General features: G+C 36.9%; 1 protein-coding gene across 2 annotated transcripts in view; it reads left to right on the plus strand.

Moving 5' to 3' along the window:
* Positions 1-23,727, plus strand: part of LOC150094184 (metabotropic glutamate receptor 5-like) — a 178,501-nt gene that overhangs the window by 12,313 nt on the left and 142,461 nt on the right. The window contains exon 1 of one of the 2 annotated variants that reach the window (XM_090412019.1): positions 19,002-19,126. The exons of the other annotated variant lie outside the window; for it this stretch is intronic. The gene's annotated coding sequence lies outside the window, so the exon portion shown is untranslated. Of the gene's footprint in view, positions 1-19,001; positions 19,127-23,727 lie in introns of those variants that run through there. 2 annotated transcript variants of the gene reach the window in all.

A 23,727-nucleotide genomic window follows, 5' to 3' on the forward strand; every position in this document is an offset into this window, starting at 1 on the left:
TTTTGTGTAGTCTTAGCAGTGCCACTTCCGAAGTTAGTTCCTAATGGAACTGTAGCATGTACTGGTGCTGACATCTGGTGGTAGAAACTGCCACCCACGAAACTTGATGCAATCTTTACTAGAATTGTATTTTTATTATTAAATCGGATTTTTTTTTTATTTTTTAAATTACATACGTGTTTTATATTTTAGTTTCTTCTTTATATTAAGATATCTATTTCAAACACCAATGTCTTACGTATGGATTAATTCATCAGCTATTTTAAGTATCTCGCTCCTTTCTAACTTTTCCTTTACGGTTTTCGCTGTTCTGATTTCATTCGATTTTTTCTGCCTCGCTTCCATTAATCTTTAACTATTTTTACAGTTTACTGCTCGCGAGATATTTATACATAAGCAACACTCGAAAAACGAGTTTCTTTCTGTATTTCGGAAATGTTCGTAAGAAAATAAAAACGGCGCAGAGGTTATTGGGATATTTTTAGTGTCCGTCTGCGGGAACTGCTGTTCCTACTGTTGTTTCTATCGCAATACAGACTCGCATTTGGAGTGTCATAAAAGGGCAAGACTAGCTCGTGACCACATGAAATCTCCTCGCTCGAGAACTGGAAGATCAGAGATGGATGAAGCAGATGGTTTCTGTTTTGACCATATATCTAATGGGGAAAGGCAGTGGTTGGGGGGAAGAAACGAAAGGAAGTTGGGAAACCAGCATCGCTCACTAGTCCGCACGAACATTAACTTTGATGTGACCTCCTAGATGGTTTTGTGGTATGATATGGCTGCCGTATATGGAACAGATAGGTCAGCGTATAAAAATGGCTTAACTTGCTTGAGATGTTTCATCAATATGAAAAAACAGGATGACGTCTACTTGCCTGGGACTCGGTATTGTGTGGCAACGTGCAGGTTGTAAGTCATGGGGTCGGACTTGCACTTCACACATTTCGACGCGTGTCATAAAGGGCAAAGATAATACAACTCTGCTTAACTCTGATTTTTATTCGTTGTGGAAGAAGATTATGCATTTGACTAAACATTAAACGTATGAAATACATCATTTGTTAAGATAGAACATGAAAGCATAAACAGGTCCATTTTTATCCCAAAAAAAGAAAATTAGTACTTTTGCATTTTATTATTATCATTTTAGATATAATACTACAAACTTTTAGCAGTTATCTTTTAGAAAAATTAGCACTTACTTTAGAAAAAAATAATAGTTATCTATCTTTTAGCTTATCCTTGTCTTTAAGAATATCACTAGGTGCTTATCTTTCAGCACTTACCTTTATCAGAATTATGTCAATACTTATTTCTAGATAAGTAAACACTGAATACTTATCTTTATTTTAGCACTTATCATTTAGAAATATCACTAAATACTTTTAATTTAGTATTTATCATTTAGAAATATCACTAAATACTTTTAATTTAGTATTTATCATTTAGAAATATCACTAAATACTTTTAATTTAGTATTTATCATTTAGAAATATCACTAAATACTTTTAATTTAGTATTTATCATTTAGAAATATCACTAAATACTTTTAATTTAGTATTTATCATTTAGAAATATCACTAAATACTTTTAATTTAGCACTTATCATTTAGAAATATCACTAAATACTATTCATTTAGCACTTATCATTTAGAAATATCACTAAATACTTTTCATTTAGCACTTATCATTTAGAAATATCACTAAATTCTTTTCATTTAGCACTTATCTTTGATTGACCTCTTTTCATTTAGCATTAATCTTTTAGAAATATCACTGAATACTTTTCATTTAGTACTTATCATTTAGAAATATCACTAAATACTTTTCATTTAGCACTTATCTTTGATTGACCTCTTTTCATTTAGCATTAATTTTTTAGAAATATCACTGAATACTTTACATTTAGTACTTATCATTTAGAAATATCACTAAATACTTTTAATTTAGTATTTATCATTTAGAAATATCACTAAATACTTTTAATTTAGTATTTATCATTTAGAAATATCACTAAATACTTTTAATTTAGTATTTATCATTTAGAAATATCACTAAATACTTTTAATTTAGCACTTATCATTTAGAAATATCACTAAATACTATTCATTTAGCACTTATCATTTAGAAATATCACTAAATACTATTCATTTAGCACTTATCATTTAGAAATATCACTAAATACTTTTCATTTAGCACTTATACTTATCATTTAGAAATATCACTAAATTCTTTTCATTTAGCACTTATCTTTGATTGGCCTCTTTTCATTTAGCATTAATCTTTTAGAAATATCACTGAATACTTTTCATTTAGTACTTATCATTTAGAAATATCACTAAATACTTTTAATTTAGCACTTATCATTTAGAAATATCACTAAATACTTTTCATTTAGCACTTATCTTTGATGTGACCTCTTTTCATTTAACATTTATCTTTTAGAAATATCACTAAATACTTTTCATTTAGCATTTATCTTTTAGAAGTCTATCTTTTCTTTTGAACTTATCTTTTCGATACCTCAGTATGTACTTATCCTTCTTTTAGCACTCAAGGTTTGTATTATTTATTCTTAAAAAATCAGTGTTATTTCTCTGTGCTAAAAGTGCAAATAGATAAGTGATAAAAACTCTTGCTTTTAGCACTTATCTTTTAGAAAGATTAATACTTATCTTGTCTTCAGCAGTTATTTTTAAAAGCGACCTAAAATTTTAAAATCTAGTATTTTAAATATTTTCTAAAATATTAATGCCGAAGGCAACTCTTTAGAGAGAGACATCAATACTTATTCTCATAGTACTTATATATTAGACAGATTAGTGCTTTTCGTTTAGAAATTATCTTTTAGGAAGATTAATAATAATCACCAAGGATATTTAGTACTTATCTTTATTTAGAAGGTCTTCCTGAAAAAAAAAATCGCAGAAGATTCCCATCTTTTTCTATGAAATGCTAAGAAAGGTCTGAAAGCTTCAACATGCACGATGTAGTCAACCAGGAGCTCCATCTACCGGAGAAATTTACTATTACAAAACCTATAGTGTATTATTATTATTATTTACAGTTGAGCTGTCTGCTGATTTAAAATTCTGTTCAGTTGAGAACCAGTTGGCCAACAGTGCATCAACATCGTTATCAGCAGCTGTCACATCGATGCGTTGAAGCTGAAGATCTGCGGATTTCTAACACCTTCGCTCTTACGATTAAAGATGTTTCTCTGACGATAAGGCACGAACTATCGGAGATGTCTTTAATGAAATAAACTCCATTTCGAGTCTCATACCTGTCAGCGACATTTATACGATAAAGCGCACAAACACACTTTGCAGAAACTTCTGCAAACCAAGATGATAGTTTCTGTTGCACGTGTTGTCATGACATCCCATTATGAATTCTCCTTCCTTCTTCCCGGTATCAAATTGCTTTGCCATGTCATCTTTCTCCCCCACAAACTGTCATCAATACCACCTGTTGGCAAACTTTGTAAAATCGAGTACAAACTGCTTGCTTTAATATCGTTCGATGCCAACTTGCCATAGCGACGTTTACTTGTTAAGCTTTCTCAAGGTTACACCCACGAATAAGTGGCCATGTCATCCGTTTCCAGTCCGCCCACCCCCATTTGCCTGTTAAAGTGCAAGAATCGGTGAAACTCGAATAGGCTAATGGTGTTTACTTAGTTGAAATACTTAAACCGAAAGGAAACAAAAATAAATTCTCGATCGATATTTGAGTTAAAACATTTGTGGCTTCTTATTCTGTGTTCTTTCCAGCTGTTCTTCGCTAGGGATTGTTTCCGTGTTTGGGTTTTTTTCTCCTCTTTATTGTATAAGCTTTGATGCTGGTTTCTTGTCGCATGCATAAATTAATGTGAAATGTGTTATTGTAACGAACTGTGTACACTAAAAATAAGTTAAAGCTACAATACATCCCTGAAGAGTCGTCTAATGGACATAAATCAGAATTTTTTTGTAACGGATCTTCTATTTCTTTATTTGACTACTCGAATATGCTATTGACGTATGGACAAATTTGAATAACACAGAATTGTGTTTTATTCTTTGCGTGCAAGGCCATTTTAAAAGTCCCTGAAGAAAACATTGAAAAGTCTAAGAGCCTTTGCTTTTTTAAAGCTATCTGGTTCATTATTCTTTTACAGTAAATACGAGTCAGAGGAATAATTAGAATAACTATTGTAATGAACAACTCGTGAGTAGATATTGTTGATTGCACATAACAATACATTTTGAGGTTAAAATAGCATTTTATTGTTGCTTTGTATCTATATATTACAATATTTTTTTCATTGTTGCGTATAAAACAATTTCAATTGTTGTGGATCGCTTAGTTAGACAGGTATTGTTGAAACCTCCCAGTATTTACCAATTGTTATCATTGTCCAACCTAAGTATAACAGCTGATTAAAGGCAACAATAAAAAAAATAATGTAACAGTAAATGAATACTAGATAAATGTAGTATTTTGTAAAGCCGCAGACAAACAATTAAAACAAACAATTCGAAATACAAATTCATATATGGTGAAGAATAGAAAAATGATATTTATTTGTTGAATAAAACACAAATAAATAAAAAAAACAAGTAGAACGTCAGATCATTTGTTATTTCTTTTATTTTACAAGTCATGCTTGTTCTCAAATACCAGAGGAGTACAGTGTACCATCTAAATGCGACTCACAATTCCTAAAACGTGCTTCATGTTGAATTATCTTCTCTTTTCTCTCTTTCAATCCGGGTATTATTACCCATGAAATAAATAAATAAAAAAAGAACCTTTTAGATAAGTTCTCTTTTAGATCTATGCCACAGATTATACTTTTCTCCTGTGCAAACTCAATAAACCGTACTTAAGAGATAAACCAGGGAGTGATTTCTTAGCTAACAAGCCTTTTATCTTAAGACGGAGCACCACACATAGTGTGTTCTTATCTCAAGAGGCCTGACTTTTGGACAACAGTTCGCTTCGGGGGAAAGAAATTTAAATTCAACACATTCCTGTTTGTGAGGACGCGACTGTACATAGAAAACGCTGACATAGCGTCCGTCAGATGCAAAAGATGCTCCCCAGTGAGATTCAGATTTGTGGTAGGAAAAGAAGGTTGCAAAAAGAAATGTCGAAGACGCATTTAATGCGATATGTGACCTGAAAAGCAATGACAGACTTACGGAAATGCTCCGGGATGTCCTAAAGAAACGAGATAACAGAAGTGTGTGTGTGTGAGAGAGAGAGAGAGAGAGAGAGAGAGAGAGGAGTGACTGTATTTGGGTACGAATTAGATCATCAGTAATTCCAGCATTATAGAATTATAATCCAAATGCAAAAGCAGTTGGTTTATGGAGAACTGAAAAAGTCCCCCATAAGAGCGGGGGGGGGGACCATCAAACAGTATCAAAACATTTCTTTGGAATACCATGCGCTTACATCTGTAGGAAAAGAGAGAGAGATTTAATATGTTTTGCGCGTGTAGTAACGCGAACTGTAGTAGATCTGATGGTCTGATATAGTTGGTAATTGACAAGGGTTGAGATAGGGATTATATATCCGCCCCTCTTTGGAAGCGAGAAATAAATAAATCGATTCGGTTTTGTTCATTTAATTGGAATCTGATTGGAAGTTCACACGAATTATTCCAATTTGTAAGGATGATTCATCGCAGGAAGTGGGAAAATATAAAATAACTTAATCTGGTTCGTGTTAGAATTACAAATTACATCCCAAACAGGTCACTTACTGTGCAGAGACGGGGGGGGGGAGTATTATGGTTTCGCTACGGGGTGATGAACGTTTACAAACTTTTTATGAAGATGTTACGAGAGAAATAAGAAAGGCATGTCGAAATTTAAATAAATCATTCCGTATGAGCCGTTAATGATGCGATTTATTGAAATTCGGGCAAAATCTTTGATACGTTAGAACATTCTGATTAATACGGCAAACAGATATTGATGATCACCTTGTGGGTGTGATTAGTGGGTTTCAGTGTTAGGACTCTTATTGTTTAATATTTTCCAAGTGACTTAGGTTCATTATTTCCGCCTGATGACTTGAGTAGTCATTGTATGGATGACCTTCGGTTTTTCACTGCATGACCTTAGAAGAGTAGGCAGAGAAAGGAAGTCTAAAACGTAACGGAACAAATGAAAGCATACATGCGATGTATTAAGGTAGTAATGCACATACTGGGCACGGAATTAGAACTTTGATTTCATACAGTATTGGCCTATAGGCACGTGACTGTCCATTCCAATCCTCTTCAATTCCATGCACATAGTTCGGTGAAATTGATCGGGAACAGCCTTCATAAAATGCTTCCCTCAATTGCTACACACAAGAAATTCTGTTTGTCCGTACAAGCCTTCTCAGACGACAGCGATCTAGTTCCTGAACAGGAACAGTTATTCCTCTTTGACAAGCAATGTGGGTTATTTTTCCACTGATTAAACACCCGGGATATCTCACCTTTTGAGAAGCCTCTGCTGTTTTCAAAATCGTGGCTCCAGTCAGACGGGCACTCACAATAAGCCCTTTATCGAATTTCGAAAGATCTTTTTTACGTGCATCTGCATAAAAGTTTCGAATTGAGTAGTCTGTATGCGTAGATGGATATCCGTTGAATGGACAAGATTTAGGTACTTTGGTTAATTTGGTATTTGGTTTTAGAGAATTAGATTCGTATGATAACCAGTTGAGCTTCTGTAGCTCAATCGATACTGGTGATGCCTTTTGTTTAGAAAGACTTGAATATTCGAATCCCATTTAGGATGGAAAGAATCCGGGATTTTCAACTGAAGGTGAGTTAGCTGATCTGATATGGAAGCGGAAGAGTGTTTCTTATCGCTGTAATTTGGATTTTTAATCTCGCATACCGGCCAGAAGAATCCACGCAATAAACGTGCATGAGATTACGGGAATAAGGATTAACCACCCTTTTCCGACGGATCTGGTTCGCAAAGCTTGCACGGTGGGTTTCTGCGCGTAAGCGTCAAACAGGAAGAAACGAAGACAGTAAAGCTGAAAGAAAGGAAAGTCTCTTTCTCATACAAGCGAAGAAGTTAAGTTTCTAGGAGTGAGGATGTTTCTGGTCAGGTTAATGGAGCTTTACTCACCGAGTTTTATCGATCTCATGAGAAATTAACATAAGAAAAAAAGATTGACTTAAAGGAAAGAAGAGGATTGTATCGTGACAATTATAAAAATGATTAGTTCGTTGCAGTCGGATGAATTTATCTAACAGGAGTGGAAGTTTAATTAAGGTTTATAAGTTGGATTTATATGTTCTTCTTTTCGCTTTTCTTATTCGAAGTAGTCTTCAGTAGCAAGTAGGACTTCTTTTTTAAATCTTCCAGAATAAATCTGAGCTAAAACTGACTGTAGAAACGCGTGCACTCACGTACGCGTGTGCACACAATACTTAGGATTATAAACATTGCTTTTTATCTAGTACAATACGAGGTTATCATGGCGATAGAAGTGACTGACTACCTACCGATTTCCAAAACAGTCAGCAACATGCCTTCTTCCTTTTGGGGTAGAAAGGAAAAGATTAGTGCATTTTTTAATAATAAGCAGAACAAGAATAAGAATAATAAATTATCTGAATCATTTTATTCCTAGAGTAGGTGGAACTTTCTTTGGTCCTAACATTTTGAGTGCAGTCAGTCATTGATAGCTGAACTCAGTGCTATCAATGAATTAAGATTTTTTAGGGGAGAGACTAGTCTATCTCATACGAAGGTAATAGAGATTTTATTCCCAGAAATTCAGAGCAGACAAACGGCCAACTAACACGCAAAACGACAAAATAATTTTCCACTGTATTTATACTGAACAAGACTCATTAACTTTAGCACTCCTGGTGATTTCTTTAAAGAAAGAACCGTAGATAAGTTTGTCTAAGCCTTATGAAATGCAACAAAGAAGATGAAGGTAAACTAGATTTATGATTATATAGAAATTAATTATTAAAAGTTTAATTAAACATTATCGTCTTCCTCATGTGAAAGTTTAATTCAAATTATAGTCCGGGGAAAATTATATTGCAAATGATTTTCATCTTCCGGTGTGACACAGTTGCCTTGCTTACTGGAGTTCTGAAATAGTGAAATATATGCTCAGTCTCTAAGAGGACGGCACGTGGTTTTGGCTTTTGGTAACGCATGAACTGCTGGTGGTAGTAACGTATTAGCGATTTTAATATTTTCTCAATTTCTAATGCCAGGAGAATTTAAAGAACGTTTTTCTGAGTTATGTATTTTCGCTATGATATAAGACAAACATAAACCAAAAAAAAAAAAAAAAAAGCTTACCAGTAAGTTTGGATTATACGGTAAACTGCACTTTTAGTTGTGCCTTGAAGATTCAAAAGACCTACAACAGTTCGATTTATCGCATGAATTTCCACAACACTTCACGCTCTGCTTGTTCAAAAAAAAAAAAAATGCACAAGACAACTGTGAGGTTAAAGAAAGTCAGGATCGGTATGCGATGATAATAATTTTACTAAAACAGCCTTAAAGTAAATCTCAAAACCGCTCTTCCAAGAGAGATACAGCATAGTTATAGACATTGTATTTCTATCAAAAGAAGCCAATACGCTCAATCTCTTGGTACCACCATATTATCGGCAAGACAAACACACTTTATAAAGTGACTATTCAGAGGGCTTGGCTTGTTATGGGTTTTTTAGGTTGGATACTACCCCTATGGGAAAGTTAACTGTCTTATACGTTAGAAGATGACGTTGCTGGGTATATATATAGACAGATTGGAGCGGTAATCTTGCCAAGAGATGAGAAGAAGGTTGAATTTCTTCGAAGACAAACCTCGGAGATTCTGAGAAAGTGATCGGGTATAAAAATACATTTTGAATAGAACATAAACATTTAGACTACGAAGGCGTCCTGCACTTGCATTTGAAGTATTTATTACCATCATAAACATACTTAAAATAAATTCTGAGAAAAACAGGACGATGCTAGGCTTCTCACCCACGATAAGCAGACTATTAAAATGATTATCTGAAGACACGGGCTATCGCCCCTCCCCTCCTAGAAAAAAGAAATCTGGGAATGTAGGTCGGCACGAGATGAAGAGAAGTCGTTTATCCAATATAATTTGAACAGGAGGGGATAGAAAGAAAGAATTAAAAAAAAAAAAGGCTTAGCTATGTACTTTTTCAAGACCTTTTCCGTTATGAGCTGATTGGTGATGATTATCTGACTTGGCACAAACTCGTTCGTTCCATCATTTCTCTCTTTCGCTGATCCAAATAGAAAATTTAATTAGTTCGACTCTTCGCTATCTGTTTCTTTATTTCTGATTGTCACGTGCTTCTGTTTTCTATCTTTCCGACGGCAGCTTGAATATAAACGCGTTAACTTTGTTAGAAAACAGATTTGTTCAAGTCTTTTGCCTTCGATGACGTCAACGCTTTTCTATTAGCGAAGTAAAAGTCAATTTAAAGAGTTAAGCATACACGAAGCAGGGTATTGTTAGACCCTCGCGAAATAAAGGAGAACGCTAATAGCCATTAGCTTTCTTTATTTTCCTTCATCTAAATGGAAGACATCTTTATTGTCTACGTTGGAGGCTGACAGGAATTGTTTGTCATCATGCATCCAATGGGATTTCTATGAGATGGCTACCCTTTTGTGCGATTTCTTAAGTGATTCTTCATATTGGGTGAATGTTTTGACTAACATCTGCAGGATAAAATCATCATCCAATATTTTAGGTCCATTGTGAACCGCAGCATTTATATCTGTGAATGTGTTGTTCAGGTGGAGATGCTTTTCATATGAAGGTATGAGATCATCACGTTCAAGAAGAGGCGTGGCATTTTTATCCCCCTCTCAAGATTAGGATTCCCGGTTTATGTAATCCTTGGTCCAACGATGGTAATAAAACCTTTCACGGATGCAAACTGTAATGAAAAAAATAGCAATAATAATATAACTAGTCTCAAATGGCTGTTACAAGTGAACACCTAAAAACGACGCGTTGTTATGGGAACGGTTCTGTGAACGAGGCGCCATCTACTAGATACAGCCTTGCCATTTGAAATTAACACACCAGATTTTCTCCAATCTAAAATACGACTGCATGAAACGAAGTTAATGAACCTTATCACGTGATTCTTATACAGTTTGTCTCACTTGAGAATAATTAGCTATTATTTGGTTATCGAGGGGAATAGTGAAGCTTTAGGTTATCATACAAAACTCATTTGCATGGTTAGTTTCAGAATAACTGATCAACAGCTTATTTCAGACATAAACGTTCATATTATATTCGAAAATTATCTTCATATTCTTAAAGAGAATCGCAGACTAATGATGTGTAAGAAAATAAAAAGAAAATGTAAGCTGTAGATATTTTATTTACTTACCTTATTTATAGCTCGCTAACGTAAACTGACCCCAACATGCTCGTTGCCTCACCGTCAAAGTAGGTCAGTTGCTCGCAGTTAATGGGAAGTTTAAGGATAAGCCTGACGTCTTGGAATTCCCCTGCAATAACAGGGAGTGACTTAGTAACGGGAGGCAGTCGATGGAATCCAGTAACTCGTACACTTGTTCGTAATGATCCTCGGGTGAGATAATCTTTGACAAAGACAGAAATGGAATCTGAGAAGTGGAAAAGGGAAGTTCGGTCATTTGTGATTCACCACAGGGCGAAACGTCAATTTGTGTCAGGGTAAGAGTTCGACTAGAAAACTTGTTTACAATCCTCTATAGTGTCTGTGTGTGACAGTTCGTCACTTTTCTGTGATCTTGCTTCTCCTCCCCTTGCTGCTATACATAGATGGAGAGCCAGTGGCGATGTTTGCTTAAAGAACCTCTCCGACTGCGATGTGGTTGTATGTGAAGTTCAAACTTTTGATGCTTCAATGCTAGCTTGGGTGTGCTTCGATAGTTCAGGCACAAAACGTACTCCAGTAACAGTTAGTTTTAAGATTCTGTTACATTAAAATATAATTTTATGGTATATGATAACTCGTTAATATGACTTTTAACTGCAGAGGTTCAGTGCGATCTTGCGCTACATATGTTGGCCAGCAAGATCTTGTGCTTCGCATAATACCCATAATGACATAAAACATAATTAGTAAAATATTGTGGTGCCCAACATGGCCATCTATAATTTGGCAGCGTTGATTTTTAACTAGGTGATGATCAGCGCGATCTTACTCTGCATATACAGGGTGTTCGGGATAAATTTGACAGTTTCGTAAGGAAAAAGAAAATCTTCTTTGTATCTATTAAATTTAATGAATTGACAAAAAAACATTACAGGCAGAGTTAATTACAATACTATCAACAAGATTTACTCAAAATAACCACCATTAGCATCGATCACAGCTTCAATTCTGCTTCGGAACCTCGAACAAGCTGATGCTACAGTCTCCCTGGGAAGGGCCGCAAAAACTGTTTTAATTTTATCCATTAACTGGGCTTTTGTATTACTGGAAGTGCGATTGCTGTCTTTTTCAACTGCGCCCCATACAAAATAATCCATGGGGTTAAGGTCTGGGGAGTTTGGAGGCCAAACATTTGGACTGGTGAAGTCGTAGAAATTTTCAGACAACCATTTTTGACTTTTCCCAGAGGTGTGGCAAGGGGCCGAATCCTGCTGCCATACATACGGCCTACCATTGGCTACCCTTGTTATCCAGGGCTTGACTACAGTTAGCAACTCCACGAACAAAGCCCGAATTCCAATGCCAGGGTTCTTCAACACCTGTTCCTGCAGATTTGCGAGGAATTCTGCTGTACGAACGCAATCAGATCGTCTGCTAGGGATCTTTCTTCTTGCTACATCCTCGTAGTCACCATTGCAAGTCTCTAGTTCATGCCTGATTGTTTTTACTGTATTCAGGGAGCATTGGGCAGCAGTCGTAATATCCTTATTTTGATGGCGGGCACGAATCATCATGATACAAGTTATTCTCTTCCATGATTCAGGTGGGTTCCAGCTATCCATCCTTTCTGACATCTTGTATGTGAATGAAGAAGGGTCCAAACTTTTAAATGAAGAGAAGTGTGTGTTAATACATGTAACTTACGGAAAAATATAATTAATTATAAATATGTCAAATTTATCCCGAACACCCTGTATAATGGTCAGCAAGCTCTTATGATGCACATGATACTAAACAATACATTATATTGCACAGAATGGCCATCTAGATCTTCATAGGGTTGCCCAACTCACCGAGGTTATTACCAAACCGAACAACTCTAGATTAATTCGTATTTTGTAGAACATAATCGACCAAAAACGAGGAGATAATGCTTAATTTTTGAATCAGAAAGGGCTCGTTTATTTCTTGAATCCTTGATAGTACCACATAAGAAACGACATTCTCCTTTCGCTAAGTAGCTTATTCAGAACCTAAGTTTTCAAAAAAAAAGAAAAAAAAAGATGAATTGCTGTTTACTTAGATATCATACTATTTTTCCTACTGCGCCTTTAACAAATCCTTTTTCGTCAAAACTATTGCTTTTTCATAATCCTTTTTCCATTACATACTTCAGTTTCCAACTTCGTGAGGAAAGTAATCAGCTACATGGTGAAGCCGCATCAAAGGGGGTACACACTTACCAGTTGTGTATATTGATATTATAATTATTCTCGCAATAAACAGTTGATACGCAAAATTGAAAGACAGTGTATTACCAGTACTATTCTTCACTGTTTATTGATCCTCACATAACTCAATACACTTGAAGTATCAGCGAATATCTCCACATAAAAAGTATCTTTATAAGGAAAAGATAAAAAACTATATAATTAAAATTGTTAAGCGAACATCGTTTCGAGGGATTGTTTTCAAGATATTTTATACGTATTTCTGCGATCGGAGGACACTTCCGAGGATCGATATTAAGGAAAAAGCTTGTCTTAAACCCCTTAAGTAATCTTTTGTTCTATCAAGTGACTTAAGTGTTTTCTAATAGAAATTAAGTCCTCGTTAAGCGAAGAAATACTCATTAAAACATAAGTAAATGATCGAATAATTTTGCCAGATGTGTAACACTGCACAAATGGCGTGATTGATATTATTAAACACGAATCCAAGTACACAATGACAGGAAGCTGATCTCAAATAAAAAGATAAGAAAAAGCAAGTGTGGAGTAATCATGAAAATTAACGTGAATGCAACAAATAAAGACCATCTAAGAAGACACTTCGATTATAAGTTTAATAAAGAATTTGAAGAAGTTGAAATATGGAAAAACTAGACTAACAGTTATATTAGGACTTAAACAACTCCTATTTTAAATATTGGAAATTAAGTATATAAATTATACTGCTCAAAACAATTAGGGGATATTTTGGTTTTCTTGTAAATTATAAAGTCATAAAAATAATTTACAATTGTAACACATTCATTTTAAAATATTTTTGATATACAACAGTGTAGAACACGCAGCTGCGTACAAAAGCATGTTAAGACTTGTCCAAACGTGTCTTAGCCGTATTAACATGTGGGGGTATAAAAGCGTGGCTTGTTGCGCTCACTTCTACAGTGCATAATTATCACTTCAATTGTCAACTTGTGTCACCTACCACCCATTATTTTGTTAAAAATGGCAGAGCAACATGATATCCTGGAATCCATGGCTTGGAGAGCCGTTGATCGATTAGAAGCTGGACAAACGCAGCAAGTTGTTGCTCAAGCGTATCGTGTATCTCAAAGAGTAATTTCGGGACTCTGAAATCGCTTTCTGGAAACGGGAAATGTTTGCCTAAGACAATGTCAAGTTCGCCCACCACAACAACTCCAAGAGACGATCAGTATTTGTCATTGCTTGCCAGAAGAAATCAAACATTTAACGCAACACATCTTCGAAGTTAACTTGCCTGTTGCTGAGTTGTTTAGAGGTAGTTGTTTAGAGGCTGGTATCGACACAGACAGTACGAAATCGTCTTCATGCCATACGTGTATATGCTCGAAGACCAATGGTTTGCATTCCACTTACTGCAAATCACAAAAGAGCCCGAAGAATTTGGGCACAGGAACATCGCAATTGGACAAATGAGGATTGGGCTCGTGTACTTTTTAGTTACGAGTCCGGGTTCAGTGTGCAACCAGAAAACCGACGTATCTGGATATGGCGTAAAAGTGGAACAAGAAATAATCCACAAGTTTGTTCGTGAAAGACCCCAACATGAAGGTGAGAGTTTGATGGTATGAGTTGGAATAAGTACAGGTGGCTATATTGATCTCTATTTTATCAGAAACGATTCCTTAACAGCCCAAAGGTATCGGGATGAGATTTTGGAACCTATAGTTTCTACCATATGGTGCTGCAATTGGCCAAGAATTCATTTTTAAGGATGACAATGCTCGTCCACACCGTACAAATTTAGTACAAGAGTGGTTTGAGGAAGAAGGTATTGAACGAATGAACTGGCCTGCCTGTTCACCGGATTGTAATCCAATCGAACATGCCTGGGATGCCTTAGGCAGGGCCGTTTCTGTTCGACTGGTGCCACCACGATCGCTTAAGAGCTCGAAATTGCTCTCACAGAAGAGTGGGGAAATATCCCACAAGAACTGTTTGATCATCTTATCCAGTCCATGCCATCAAGATTCACCGCTGTTTTGGTTGTTAACGGAGACCATACGCTATTAAAAATTAACAAAAGCGTTTTTGGCTATTCTTGTTGTTATAAAAAAAAAAATCAGCTAACGCCTTTTTTTTTTTTTTTTTTTTTATTCCCGTATATACGGGAGTAGGCGAGGCCATTTAGCCCTATCTAACTTTTGGAGACTGAGTGGGCAGTTCAATCTCCACTGGTACCCAATCAGAGACAGATGGCCCAAGGCTATCACTAATTAAGCGGTACGCAGTGAAGAGAGACGGCTCAAATGTGCCGCCATCTCGTGGTCTCTAACCCTAACACAATATATTTAATGTCTGAAATAATGTGGGTTCTACGGTCGATTTTCTTGAGTTTACAGGACGAAAAACCCGAGTTTCCGGGAGGAAAAACCTGCTTGCCCGTGCCAGAGATCGACTAACTCTGGAACCGGTCGAAAAATGGCTTAGAAAAATTTCCTCTAGTCGCCGACTAGACTCGAAACCAAAACTTCCTTCGTGCGGCCTAGCGCGGTGGTGTGCAAACGCCACATTCACTGAGCTACACAGGCTCTTCTTGTTGTTATTCTTGTTAAAATTATTTCACTCTAAAATGTGTAATTTGTTAAATTTGTAATAAATATCGATTATTTAAACAATATCTTATCAATTACACAATGAAGTACCCAATAATTATAATTATTTGCATAAATTTATAATTCTCCAACAGAAACTAAAATATCCCCTAATTGTTTTGAGCAGTGTACTTAGATGCCATGGTTTAGTTGTTACCACTTAACGTCTTAAGATTACACAGAAAAAATGAATTTTTTACGAGGTAGTTGTCAAATAAGGTTCTCGTAATGCTAGCAAAACTTCTTAAGTCGCAACTTTTTTTTATCTAAAGGCACATGGAAAGAAAGCCGTTACTTTACAAATGCCGTTAATCACTGAGTATTCCTGTTCTTAAAAATTAATGTTATCATGTCTCGTGTATGCGTGCGTGGGCGCAAGCATTACCAAAAACAGTCTCTGGTAAATCTACAAAACATGACTTGCTGAAAAGTACATTAAAGCAAATGTAAATATCTAATTTATGTAATGAGTTTAAAGTACTGTTTGCAGCAAACCTTATTACGTAAAGAGATCAAACGTCAGATAACAAGGTCTGCTGTAAACATCACTTTAAACTCATTACATAAATTAGATGTTCACATTGGATTTGATGTACTTTTTTGAAAAAGACTGCTTTTGGTAACATACACCCACTCTTTCTCTCTCTCTCTGATTTTATAAGAATAATCAATTAACGTTAACTGGGTTGAACGAATTGAACTCAGTGACTATATTTAGCCGGAAGTTGGGTGGAATATTTGTCATTTTGATACATTTTGGATATTTTGATACTGTATTGAATGCAACCTGACCAGCCGTCTTAGGTTAGAAAGCTAAGAAACAGTAAGTGCTACGTTAATTACGAAAAGATGGAAATTTTAGTAGTCTAGTTGGCCGACTTTCCGATGCTGTTTCCCCCCACACACACACAAGAAAGGAGCACTGGAACATCCACCAATGTATCCTCCTTGAGCAATCCCACAATGTAAGACCATTTTCGTTTCTTTTTTTGCTTCAAATTGAAACTCATTTTCAACAAGTAATTAATGTGTATTATATTAAAAAATTGTTCAAAATGCAGCGATGTTGAAACAGATTTTTGAAAACTTCGAAAAGACGAATTACCTCTATAACAGTTGACAATTCTAACTCTTTGTGCATCTTTCTGAAACAAAGTTTTTGGTCAACCACTGATATCTCTATGTTTGCACATTGATGTATTTATTTCTCTTTTATTGTTGTTCAACTTACTATATTTTACTACTTTTTTGCATTTTCTGAATACGTTTGAAAATAAATTCCCTTCCCTATCCCCCCCCTCCAGAATCGAACTGCTTTTACACACTGCAACATTTAGCCAATGAGTCCCCACATTTTCTCCAAAGAGATTCTCAAGTATTTCTCAAACCGAATAGCAATTGAAGTGTGAACATGTTCCTAGAAGTTAATCTGAATGCTGCTGCGAATAATGAACAAGAGAAATATCATCCTACAAGACTCAACCACCCGTGGATAGAGCATGGATCCTCATACCAAAGGAATCCAAACACAGCAGTTGTATCAATGCAGAATACGGAGACATGAATCAACTGATAAAGCCAACTGCACTTTATTCTGTTTAATTAACTTAAATTTATATAAAAACACGATGTTTTCCTAAGAAACATTACAATTTGAAACTCTCCTATCGCATATCATCATGCTGTAGCATGTCCCATAAACCAAACATTAAATCTGAAAAGAATATCCAAAGCGTCCATCAATGTTGTCTTTTGTCAGAAACCCATATGTAATCCCAGTCGATCTATTAATGTTGCTGCAACCATCTCGCTTCAGACAACTAATTCTCTGTTTTCTTCTTTCCATCTCCAAAGAGAATATACCTAATTCCCAAGTTGGACAAAGGTTTGAACTGGCCAACCACCAACTTAAGTTCCGGTGACTATATTCCTCCTCCTCCTCCTCTATTCCAATTTCAGATACTCGATCTTGACGTACGCCAAAACGTCCGTATTCTTGGTACCAGTCCATTTTACTCACGCAATTGCATGTTTCATTTTCGAGTACCATCCTCTACTTTCTGATCCAGTTTACTGTCTAGAAGTTAATCTAAATGCTGTTGCGAATAATGAACAATAGAAATACCATCCTACAAGACCCAATTCGGATTCATGGCAAAACACTTACTCCCAAATATTTTTAAATTTTTCGAACCAATTTCACTGAACATTTTCATAGGGAGGTCTGGGGTTTATGGACTCGTCTTCATAAGCAATGACAGTTACTGATCACATCATTTTACGTGGTATTTTTAATAACGTTAAAATATTCTGATCACTAATTCATCAAGGTGGAATACAGTACCAAAAAGGGAGATGCCTTAAACAAGTAAGGAAGAAAGATCTGAATAAGACTGATGAAAATCTTATTAAGAGGTGCATGTAGAACAAATTTGAAAGAGAACCAAATCAAATATAAAAAAAACACTTTTTTTTGCCAACATCCTCTTAAGAAGTATGTCTTTGAAGTCGTTGAAGAAAGTTGAAACTTCCAAGGCATCATGACTTTCACAGACACAGCGCTTAGATCTGCGTGTGTGCGAACAACTTTTATAAAACAGCGTAAGAAAAAGTGTCAAAACTTGCATTTCAATTGTTTTAAATTAATTACGAATGCCAGTGAAACATGAACTGCATTTTAATTTGGATTCGAGAATAGAATAATGAGTTTAAAATATAAATACGATAACACGAAAATTATCAAATATATTATCCAATTTCCCCTATTTCTATGGTGATAGCGCAGATTCTGCCAGAGTTATGCATCTTCTCCACACTAAGCCTAACAGCAAGCGATGCTGAGGCGAGGTTCAACAGATGTGAGGCTGATATCGTAGGGTTACTTCACGCTTTTCTTACTAGCTGTCATAATATGAAATGATTGCGTGTAAACTAAGACAGCGCCATCTATTAAAATTTAGAAAGTAAAAAATTTATACGTAAAAAAGAAAAACAAAGTCAAACACAACAGTATAAAGTGGGCATCTTCATTTCCTCCTCACACACGCAGATCTAAGCGCTGCGTCTGTGAAAGTCATGATGCCCTGGAAGTTCTACATGCCTGGAGAAATTGGGATATATAACTTGCACGAGAGATAGTACAACACCGGGCAACCAGTAGCAAGCCGCGAGAGCATACCATATGCCGGAAGCCCTTGTTCTATCGCCTTCCTCCGACTCCTCTTCCCACCTACTCTTTTTCCCCCCTTCTCCCTGTCTCCCCCCCTCACTACCGTGAGTCGGCAGGCGCACGCCTTCCAGATAGATCGATGATGGACTCGGAGCGGTGAAGTCAACAGCTCGCCGTAACAGTTCGGGCTCTCCGTGGCTTCGGTGGCAGACAAGTCCGTGTTTTTGTCCGCGATGCTTCCTCTCCGGTCCCCTCTTGTAGTGGGTGGTATTTGGAACCCTCGCCGTCAACTGCTGAAGCCACCTTAAAAGATGATAGCCGAAGACCGGAGGGAACCGTCAGAATTATCGATCCGCTTAAGTGTATACGGAGGTAAATCGACATTATTTGTTGAGGGTTGTGTTACGTTCATTCAGAGTGTCGAACACATCCCGACACGTACGGTAGTGGCCATCAGACCGTAGAAACAGTCACCTACGAACAAGCGATCACTGCTTCTAACACTAATTACCTGGTCCGTGTGGAACTAACCTTGTGTGTCTGAGGTGTTTAGGGTGAGCATTCTGTAAACCTTCCCTTCCCCACCCACCCACCCACCCCTCATCAATCCCACTGTTGACAAGGACATTGGATGACGTGACCACCAAACAGTCACTAAAGAGGTTCTCAGAGGGGTGTGTGCATGTGTGGTCCAATTTGAAAAACGGTGAGTCTTTGTTATCTGTTTATCAGCACGTCTACTTAGTTACAATTAGTCTGTGCTATTTTAGAAAACGAAGGAAAAATCCTCCGATAGTATGTCCGTAAATATTAGTACACGTCAGTAGCATACACACGAGGAAACCAAGTGATATTTAAATGCAGTATTAAAGATAAAAATGGCTTTATCTAAATGGTTTTAAACGCGAAAATAGTGAATGATATCGACTCAAATAATTCATATTTATTACTAAGTTTTATAATTTTTTTTTCACACGAGATTTTATCTGAATCAGTATTATTCTATTGACGTTCTCTTCGCTATTGGCACTTCAGTGGAGATCATGCATACGTGGCTGACAACCGGGTGTTATTATTGGTCTAGTTTTATTGCTATTATTAGTACTTCTATAGTCTGGAGGTTAGGATAGCTAACTCAAGAGGCCCAGATTCGATTTCTAGCATGAGAATCTTTAACAAAATAGTATAGGACATGGTTTGAACTTCTTCCCATTTTAATTATAATAAATTTAGCAAATGTTATCTGTCCATGTTTTAATTAATTTATCTATTGCGAAAGATAGGCAGGCGTTTTTGTAGCTGTAACTGAAAAGTTAGGATTCTTGGAAAGCTTTCACTATTATTATTATTATTATTATTATTATTATTATTATTATTATTATTATTATGGGGATAATCATCCACCACTTTGCATGCTCACATTGAGCACCTGACACCCGAAACCAGTCATTGTTCTCCATTTATTATACTTAAGTTCTCTTCCTTAATATCTAGATGTGTCTTAATTTTACATCCTTTCTCAATCTTATACTATTAAGATTAGAGAATCCAGTTGCTTTTAACATGCGTTGCCATTCCTAGTGACGTTTTCTCAACCTAAACACAGATGCCATGATGATCGCGATTTATTCTACATTGACGGAATTCTTCAAGATAAATCTTTTATCAACGTCTGTTCGCTGATGACATTAGAGTGATTCGAAAAGTATTTCTAGAATTTCAACGAACAAAGTACTTTCCAACAGTTCCCGAACTAGCAACAAGTGACATTGACGACATCATTTACTACACCTCTAGATTTTTCTGGATTGCAATCCACACACGCACTTCAAACGACAAGAAAAGTTGTGACACGCACACATACACACACACTGGTTGCTTCACTAGGTTAATGTCCCGGCGCACTATATTGTTCGGTGAACAGAGTTTGAAGGCGAACATGACTGTGATTTCTCTCCCCCCCCCCCCCCACACACACATCTACTCCCAAAACCTGAGTTCTTTTTGAATGTTAATTTTGAACGATGGAAATCGGAAGATGCTTGAAAGATGTGGATCGAATCACAAGCAGCTAAACGCAATGAAAGACTACTGTTGATGCTTCCAGAAAGATTGGACTCTAGTTTATAAATGGAATCATTTGAAGGGAACAACAGCGATCTCCAGGAACTCCTGGAACTTTCCAAGCAATCCATCTGTCCAAAACACAATCCTTAGACAACCAAGAAAGCATGCCTAGGACATCATTCGATCATCCACCTTGGTCCACTTGTCTGAACTGTGTAAGAAACATATGCGAAGTACTGTCTTACACAGAGTCATCCCAACGATGTAGCCTACGTCATCACTGACCCGGGAAAATTGCGGTTCAACAATCTTTCCACTGATAAATTTTGCCAGTGAGCAGCGGAATTCTTTCTTCTGCACTGTTGTGTTCGACATTGTCCCTTTAGTCGGTAGGTGGAAAAAATAAGGGGGGAAAGAGATTAATAGTAGCAAGTACTCAATAGATAATCTACTTCTGTGTATCTTTTAAAGTAATGAAGGCTCATGGCACTTACCAAAGACGTTGCGAAAGATAAGTTCGCATTCCCATGTTAAATTCCTCAGTAATGACACAACTTGTGTCAGCTGACACTGTTTATGCTGAAGTTTGGGCTTTTGCCCAGAATCTCTTTAAGCTCTGGTTAATTTTCGTGCTACTCCTAGATCAGGTAAATCTGGTCACCATCTATTACTGGCAAACAAGTAAATGCGTTTATGGTCCATTTCGAAATCGCTAATGACATCATCTGCTGTTGTATTTTGGCGCTATGCTTACGGTTTGTTTAAGACATCGTGTCTTAAACAAACACTGACTGTGACGCACTGTACTACGTGAGTGATCTTATTAACAGACTAAAACGTTCCTCCTTACTTCGTTTTTGAAGGCACCTATAAACAGCTCTCGTGTTGTTGAAATTTTACCCACAATTGCTGCTTTGAGAGTAGCGACAAAATTACGCCAAAGCTACTGACTTCTTGAGATGAGTGTTATCTGCCTAATAATTTCCTGGATAAGAAACTACAGGATAAGAAACTTCCTATAAGACCGACTAACTTGTCTTCAAAGAATGCTCCAGTTTAGACGTATTATAGCTGAAGCGTTTAGTCCATAACATTGAACTCGATGCTTCAATATTCTTCAATTGCTGCGTTTACGCCTATGATGTTTGGACAGCCAGAATAGCAGAAAAAGCAGGTCAGACAGCGCCAGATGGTCTGATTGTTTTGCGTATCCAAAGATTGAATGAATTACTCGAAATCCAATCATTCATTAGAAGATCCACCAACTTTTCATAACTTCTATATTGGATTCAATGTGGCTGTTTCGTTAAAATGTAAACAAGACGTGTTCTAACATTTCTAAGTCAACAGAATCGATTACACGCTCAAAGAGGAATTCGTTTTATCCTCTTTGATCGTATGCAAGTAAATGTATGTGTGACTTTCATTCATTTTTAATCTTCGTGTTTATTTGCTTGGAAAACATTTTGCTGTCCTTCATCGGGTAGAATGCTTTTCTCAAATGAGGGATGCCTCAGTCCTCGAAGTCACTTGCATATTTTTTCAATACTCGTTCAATATATATATATAGAGAGAGAGAAAGTGTTTTACCTTGGGTATATAAATGTTAAGAATACCAAGCAATTTTTAAACTTGGTTTTACTCCATTTCCCAAGTAAGCAAACAGACAAACAAATCAAGTTTGCGCCTGCAAGTGATGCAGGTCTAGCTGATCCTACAGGTAGTGCAAGACTAGGGAAACTCGTGGCAAAGGTGGCATAAGCTCCGATCACTAATCTTTATATTTACCCTTAATGCCAAAACACATCTCCAAGAATTCTTCTCCATCTTCATCTTTTGGCATTAAGGGTAAATATAAAGATTAGTGATCGGAGCTTATGCCACCTTTGCCACGAGTTTCCCTAGTCTTGCACTACCTGTAGGATCAGCTAGACTTGCATCACTTGCAGGCGCAAACTTGACTTATTTGTCTGTTTGCTTACTTGGGAAATGGAGTAAAACCAAGTTTAAAAATTGCTTGGTATTCTTAACATATATATATATATATTTATTATTATTATTATTATTATTATTATTATTATTATTATTATTATTATTCCTTCCCTCCTCTTTTACCTTGCGGTGTCGAGGATTTTTCTACATTGAACCGCGATCGTATCTCGAGGATAAGGTGGTTAACCCTATGCCTCTAGGTGTGTCCTGAGTCTGTAGATGCGTGTGTGCATGGGCCGGTTTGTCTGTTCTGTGGAACGAAAAAACCCGAGTTTCCAGGTGAATTAACGGAAGTCGACAGACCAGACAAATCCATGGATAAGGTGCATTGTGCTATGTAATGTGTCACGTGTTTGTAGGCCGCATAAATTGGAGGAATATCATGCTCCCGAGTCAGTGCAACTGTGTCCCGGTGAAATGGTTGCGAGAAGGGGACTGACGGAGTTTGAAAGAGGCGTTGTCGATAGGATGCCATGTTGCAGGCCTATCTGTTCGGCAAATTGTCGACAAATTGCGCAAGCAATCAAATGAAACTGCTACCCGCAGTGGACGACTCACCATACTCACCGAACCTGACTGTAGGGTTCTACGAAGGATAATATGTAAAACCCTCCATTCGTCGTTGAATGCGGAATTCACGTTGAATGCGGAATTCCGAGCATCGAGTGGAACACGAATCTGCACATAAACATTCACAACCCAGGCTCGCAACGTGGGTTTCCATGGTAGGACTGCAATATGTAAGCCCCACATTATCCGAACCAACATGCAGCATTGTCTTCAGTGGTGCAGAGCATGTAAAGTGCGATGTCGAAGCTGAAAAGCTGTGTTATCGAGTGACGAATCGCACTACATCCTCTACCGAGTAGATGGACGAATGTGGGTGTGGCAAATACCCAGTGAATGTCTCTAACCAGAATGCTTAACCCCAACTATGAAATTCGGAGCTGGCAGCGGGATGGTATTGTTCTGCCAGGAATATTGAACTCTGAGAGGTATCTAAACATTCCGGAGAATGCAATGCTTCCTACTTTGGGGGGTTTCTAAGGAACCGACCATCGTCTCTTTCAGCAAGGCAATGCACCATGTCATAAGGCTGCTACTGTAACTGCGTGGTTTGTGGACAAGAACGCCAGCACACTTGACTGGTTTCTACAGAGCCCTGTTCGCAACCCTACTGAACAGTTGTGGGATGAAATTGTGCATCGGGTGAGGTCAAGGGATGCCCTCCCCAGAACAGTCCTGGAT

The sequence above is a fragment of the Typopeltis vanoorti genome, chromosome 22 (genome assembly GCF_054136105.1).
Source record: "Typopeltis vanoorti isolate ZY-2024b chromosome 22, IOZ_Tvanoo_1.0, whole genome shotgun sequence".
Lineage (NCBI taxonomy): Eukaryota > Metazoa > Arthropoda > Arachnida > Uropygi > Thelyphonidae > Typopeltis > Typopeltis vanoorti.